Source organism: Capricornis sumatraensis, chromosome 4, assembly GCF_032405125.1.
Source record: "Capricornis sumatraensis isolate serow.1 chromosome 4, serow.2, whole genome shotgun sequence".
Classification (NCBI taxonomy): domain Eukaryota; kingdom Metazoa; phylum Chordata; class Mammalia; order Artiodactyla; family Bovidae; genus Capricornis; species Capricornis sumatraensis.
In genome coordinates, this window is record NC_091072.1 from 27711282 (window position 1) to 27718364 (window position 7083).

The window sequence follows — 7083 nt, forward strand, 5'->3', positions numbered from 1 at the left end:
ATGTGTCTTTGATATAGGATGTGCTAGAATAGGAGGGTTAAGTTTAGCACCCCACTCCAGTACTCCTGCCTGGAAAATCCCATGGATGGAGGAGCCTGGTGGGCTGCAGTCCATGGGGTCGCTAAGAGTCGGACACAACTGAACGACTTCAGTTTCACTTTTCACTTTCATGCATTGGAGAAGGAAATGGCAACCCACTCCAGTGTTCTTGCTTGGAGAATACCAGGGATTGGGGAGCCTGGTGGGGTACCATCTATGGGGTTGCACAGAGTTGGACACGACTGAAGGGACTTAGCAGCAGCAGCAGCAGCAGAATAGGAGCAAGAATAAAATGTTGGGTTCAGTAATTTTGGAAGTGTTCTGAGACCAGAAGACTTTTGTTTTTCATTAACAGAAATTAAATAGTGAGCTACAAGAGAAAACAAAAATTAAAGTAGAACTGTAAAAATTAAAGTAGAGCTTCCGTAAACTATATAGATTATGGCTTAGCGGTAAAGAATCCACCTGCGGGAGACTCTGGTTCGATTCCTGGGTTGGGGAGATGCCCTGCAGGAGGAAATGGCAACCTACTCCAGTATTCTTGCCTGGGAAATCCCATGGAGAGAAGCCTGGCAGGCTACAGTCCACGGGGTTGCAAAAGAGTCAGACACAACTTAGTGACTCAACAACAGCTACAGCAACAACAATAGATTGTTATGAGGTCAAAATAGAACTGATCAAGGCTGTTTATTTCACACATCTCTTTCAGATCAGCTAATTAAGGTCATTAAAATACATTAACCTGAATATGGTTTGTGGTGTATCAGGAGGCTTGCAATTGCTGAGATGGTATTCCATACACGATATACTAGCATTGTATTTACCATGATTGTTCTTGTTTGGTTGATTGAATTAAATTCCTTTTTATTTTATTGAGCTGTCTAATTGCTCCATTATAATTTCTATGTATTTCCCCAAAGACTAGCTTCTTTATGACAGAAGACAATGAAGTAGCCCACAGAGATAAGCAAAAGTATAGGCATATTATCCTCCTTTTAGTTGAAGAAGAAATGTATTTATTTTTATTATAATTTAGATTGGATGGGGAGGTGAATTCTATTAAACTAAACCACAGAGAAGTCACATAAATATGGATGGAGAGGATGTTTGTTAGGAGACTTTCCAACTGTGTGCTGAACTCTAAGAGGAGAGAGGAACAGCAAAACTGGAGAAGTGCTGTGGGGTGGCCTGAATCACTCATGTCCTTAAACATTACAGTCCTTGAAAAGCTTGCAGGCATTGGGGGGTGCCCATGCAGTTGAGCTCGTGTAACATAAAAGACAGGTATACTTTTTTTCTGTTGCTAACTCTAAGAATTACATTGTAGATGGAAAAAAAAAATTGCACAGCCTAAAAGTTGAGAATTATATTTTATTTTTGGTTGACTTACTGAGGATGTAAGCCCAGGATACAGCCTTTTAAAGAAGACTGAGGAACCGTTCCAAAGAGGTGAGGGAGGAGCCAAGATATATAGGGGGCTTCCCTGGTGGCTCAGATCGTAAAAAATCCACCAGCGATGCAAGAGACCCTGGTTCAATCCCTGGGTTGGGAAGATCCTCTGGAGAAGGGAATGGCTACCCGCTCCTGTATTCTTGCCTGGAGAATCCCTCGGACAGAGGAGCCTGGTGGGCTGTGGTCCATAGGGTCACAAAGAGCTGGACATGACTGAAGTGACTTTGCACGCATGCACGACTAATGAAATCTTTACATCTCACTTCCACATTACAGGAAATATAGATGATAAAGAAATGATATGAAGAATAGGACAAATCTAGAAAGTGGAACATTATAGTGACTCAGTCTCTTCGACGTCAGTATAGTTAAAGAGGGGCTATTCTTCTGGATTAAAATACACCTTAGAGGCATAACTGAATGAGAAAGTTTGTCATTAATTGTATTTTGATTTAAATAAACATCTTGTGCCAGAAAATAAAGACATGATCAGAAATCAATAGGGACATGTCACAGGGACATAGAAATCAACTTGAAAGCACTCCTGCTTGTGAAATTTGGAGCAATTTGAGCATCCTAAATGAGCAATGATAAAGAAGTATTAGAAAAAGTGGATAAGATACATTCACGAGTCCACATTGGCAGGAAAAAATGAAAGAGGAAGATGGAAAGTTATTTCTTGAAGAAAAATTCCAACGAATAATTTTTTTAAGTCACTATATTGTAACTGTCCCCATAATTGATTCTGACAAGGATCATCAATGAACTAAAACTGTTGTGTGAAAGATTCTTGGGGAGCATGATCTTCACACAATATCAAATTATAAGCCAAATGATAGCTTATTAATTACAAAGTTTAAAAGTATTTTTTAAAGGTGAGGTCTGGAAGACACCATGTTAACATCCTCAGTAGTCAAATTTTACATCCTCAGTAATGGGAAAAGCTGACATAAATTTTCTGACGTGACATACACACCACCTGTGTGGTATTCCTGCCAGAAATGTTTTATCATAAATGAATCTACTTGTGAAGAAAGCATTGTAAAAATGCAAATTGAGAGACATTCTGTAAAACAACTGCTATTTAAAAAGATTAATGTCAAGACTTTCCTGGCAGTCCATTGGTTAAGACTCTGCGATTCCACTGCAGGGGGCTTGGGTTCCATCCATGGTAGGGTAACCAAGATCTGGCATGCTGCACAGTGTGGCTAAAAAATAAAAACAATAAAAATAAAAATATTAATGTCATAAAAGACTTAAGAATCCCATGTGTCAGCCCAGCCTGGTAAAAGAAAATTACTCATACCAACCCCTTCCTCAAAACAAAAACATCCTGGAAGCTGAAGCACAGATTTGGAAAGCAAAAAAAAAAAACCAACAACCAAAAAAAACACACAAAAAACTACATTTTCCAAAAGTTATTTCTTCGTTAACCTGTTAAATATAATGTCTCACTGACAAAGAATATTCTTAATTTGACCCAGGTCACCATGATGTTACTGCTAATTGTTAAACCATAGTCTTCAGATTTTAAAAATATTTCTACTTTGGGTTTTCTCTTATCATTTAGATATGAAATAAATGAATATAATGGCATTCACCTTTCATTTCTAATTCTTCATGATATTTTTCAGTCCTAAAACTTTTTTCACCTCGGGTCGTGATTTGTCAGGTTTTATAATCTCTGAGTATTGTCAGTGTTGCCCGTGTGTGGATTCAAAGACCTCTAGGGAAAATCTAGGTCTGCAGATGGAGGCACTGGTGATTCAGGAAGTGCTGTTTATTCCTCCAAGTGAGTATTGAACCAATGCCCCAGCACAAGAGGTGCTATCTTTTTGAAAATGACATAAAACAGAGGTCTTAACTTTAGTATGAGGCTCTTTCATAACAACACCCAGAAACTGCCTCAGTTTCAGATTTCATGAGCAATCTTAAGATTTTTCTAAAACATATGTACAAAACTTTTAATACTTCAGAAAAGGAGAGGAACTTTACTGAGTTGCAAAGGTATCTTTAAACCTGATTACTTTTTCAAAAGGAAAATTCTAGTTTTGTTTTTTCCTGAGTATAAAGTTAACTATTTTATATATAAAATAAAAGTATAAATGAAGTGAACATTTCATACACAAATCCCATCCTTCAGTGGCAAGAATTATTAGTATTTATCCAATGTATTACTCTAAAGCCTAGTAAATAAAAAAAATCTTGCCTTTGTGTTGTGTGGAGTATGTCTCAGCATAACCAAGAAATTACTTCTCGACAGAAATATTAACAAGAGATGTTTTTATTGTTATTCTAAATTTTTCAAAATGATTCTCATTTTGCTCAGAGCTTTTTTTCGTTTGTTTTTTAATTAATTTAGTTTTTAATTGAAGGATAATTGCTTTACAGAATTTTGTTGTTTTCCATTGTTAACTTTCCAGACAATGTTGTAAATCAATCACCTGCCAGTGATTTTTAATTAATTTCATTATCAGCATACCATAATCTATATGATATTAAATATATCGAGGCATTCTTACAAATTTGGTGTAACAGTCTATGTATGCTTGAGAAAATTAATGTTTTTTCCAGAGTATAAAATTCTTTTTATATCTAGTATTTTCAAACATTTTTAAGGTGTTTTTTTTCCCCCAATATAGGTTCACCTTGAAAATCATACCTATTTATCCCCAAAACCTAACAAGTATTTTTGTTATATATTTTAATAAAAGTAGATTCAGAGAGGTTTTATGAAAGAAACAACCAGCCTTTAATGTCTAATTTATTGGTCTAGTCACCCAGCAGAGGGTAAGCATACACAGCTGTTCTTAACACATCTCTCGGATGTGTCTCTCCAATGTACCCTCTCTGTCCTAGTTCATTAGTTTCCAGGTTTGGTCAGATCTCCAATTTATCACTTTCCCTAGATACATCATGAATTCCAATCAGTTTTACTGAGGTTGGGAGAAAAATCCCACTCCCTTTCAAATAAACTTTATTTTAGCTAATAAACTCACACAAAACACGCACACAAGAGGATGGGAATCATTAAATAACCAGCTCTCTGAAACAAAGTGAAGTTTTTAATTCTTAATCACCCTTTGTGGTTGTTCAGTCACTAAGTCATGTCTGATTCTTTGTGACCCCATGGACTGCAACGTGCCAGGCTGCCCTGTCCTTCGCTATATCCCGGAATTTGCTCAAAGTCATGTGTATTGAGTCATTGATGCCATTTAGCCACCTCATCCTCTGTTGCCCCCTTCTCCTCCTGTCCTCAATCTTTTCCAGTAAGTTGGCTCTTCATATCAGGTGGCCAAAGTATTGGAACTTCAGCTTCAGCCCTTCCAATGAATATTCAGGGTTGATTTCCTTTAGGATGGATTGGTTTGATCTCCTTGCTGTCCAAGGGACTCTCAAGAGCCTTCTCCAGCACCACAGCTCAATTCTCTGGCACTGTCTTCTTTATGGTCCAACTCTCACAGCAGTACATGACTACTGGAAAAACCATAGGCTTTTCAACATGCTGTCTAGGTTTGTTCTAGCTTTTCTTTCAAGGAGCAAGCTTCTTTTAATTTCATGGCTATCACTCTATTGCTCCATTTAGTTTTACGGACTGATAATAGCATTTATTTGTGATTAGTTATTGGGTGATTTTGTATTTGTCATGGTGGGGACCGAGGTGAGAGGATTCATAAGAAATTACTCTCAGACGTAGAACTGTTACTGATCCTCCAGTGGGTCCCCAGCAAGAGTTCTTATGCCTGATGTCATTCAAGCCAATAGAGTGAGACAGAATTCAGTTCAGAAAGAAGCAAAGGAAAGCTTTTGTCTCTGATCAAAGAACGGAAAACTACCAGCGGCTCTAGAGTACACGTTCTCCCCAAGACGCCATGGCAGGCCACTTTAAATGGCTCTCATCAGCGGGGAAGGGATGGAGTTCTCGCGAGACTAGTGGGGCTGTGCTGCCGATGTTTTGGATCTCGGCCGGGGCGAATCGTCTGTGCACACGGCCCGACGCCGCTTTCACCATCTTGAGTGGAGGCGTCATGAGCTTGTTTCTCTTCCCAGCCGCTGGACTCAAGCAGTCAGTTTTCACTAGAAACTCTCATCTGGACTTCCCTCTGGGAGGCCTCTGCATGTAGCGCCCTAGGAGGGAGTGAAACTGGACTGAGCACAAAGGACAAAAAGCAGGTTAGACTTCATTTTATTCTCAGGTTCTTGTTTTCTGATTTGAAGTATAGGTGATTTACAATGTTGTGTTAATTGCAGGTTAATTTCATCCCCAGGGTGGTCAGCGAGTTTCATACCCAGAGTCTGCTTTTATTTCCCAGAAATTACTAGTGGGCTTTGCCGGTGACAAATGCCTGCTCTGCCTTCTGCCCTGCTGCTCATTTTTGAGGGGTGCAGAGGGGCTAAGTTGCGGCTTCTGTAATTGCCTAAGGGTGTCATCCTGACCACCGGAGGAGGAGAGAGACTTCCCCAGCCACCTTCATACGTGTTTGCTTGTTACCAGGCCTCAGGCCTAACTCTTTGTAGCTTAAGCAACCCCTATTTTTCTAACGTTTTGGAGATGGGACCTCAGACAATTTAGGATGCGTGGGCCATGTATCAGCAAGAGAATAGTGGTCACATATCAAATTTTGCCGAAAAACTAAAGTGCCTTGGTCTTTGGTCTGTAGGCAAGTGTGCCCTGATGTTGGGCCCGAATCTTCCTGCTCACACTTTGTTGTGTTTTGGAAGAAAAACTTCAGACAGAGGTGCCCACAACTAATCATGGGAACTGTTGCCCCACCTTGTCTCTAGAGTTTGAGACTGTCTTTCTAGGTTTGGTAGTACAACCTGTTTCTTGGCTGGAAAGGGTGCAAGGGCCAAGAGCAATGGGTGTGGGCAGCACCAGTTAGTTACCCTATTCCGGGAGAGCTTTCACAGTTTCTTCTACCTGGAGGGCACACTTGAGTTGTTTTGTTTCTTTTTCCCTTTTTCTTTTTGGCTGAGTCCCTTGCTTTGTAGGATCTTAACTCCCCAACCAGGGCTTGCACCTAGCCATGGCAGCGGACGCACTGAGTGCTCACTCCTGAACCACCTGGGAATTCTCGCGTTGTTTCATTGAGGGAGCTTCATTGTTTCGTTGAGGGGGCTAAGGTGGAACCTTCTCTTGGGCTTGGGGAATGTGTCCACGGTGTTTGTGCTTATGTGTGTTTAGTTGCTTAATCATGTCCAACTCTTTGAGACCCCATGGACTGTAGCCCACCAGGCTCCTCTGTCCCTGGGGATTCTCCACCAAGAATACTAGAGTGGGTTGCCATGCCCTCCTCCAGGGGATCTTCCCAACCCAGGGATCAAACCCAGGTCTCCCGCTTTGCAGGCGGATTCTTCACCATCTGAGCCACCAGGGAAGCGCTATGTAGGCACGTTCAAACACGCTTAACTTTAACTTATCTCTTCGGGCAGTGGAAAGAAACTTGGTCCACTTTTCTTGAGTTTCTTAACATAGCTTGACTAAGGCCCAGTTCAAGGTCTGATTGGATCTCTCTTCCTTCTCCTGACAGCTGAGTTCTCCAGGCTGAGTGCAAAGTCTGTTATGCCTAGGGTACTTGTTTCCCCCTTCAC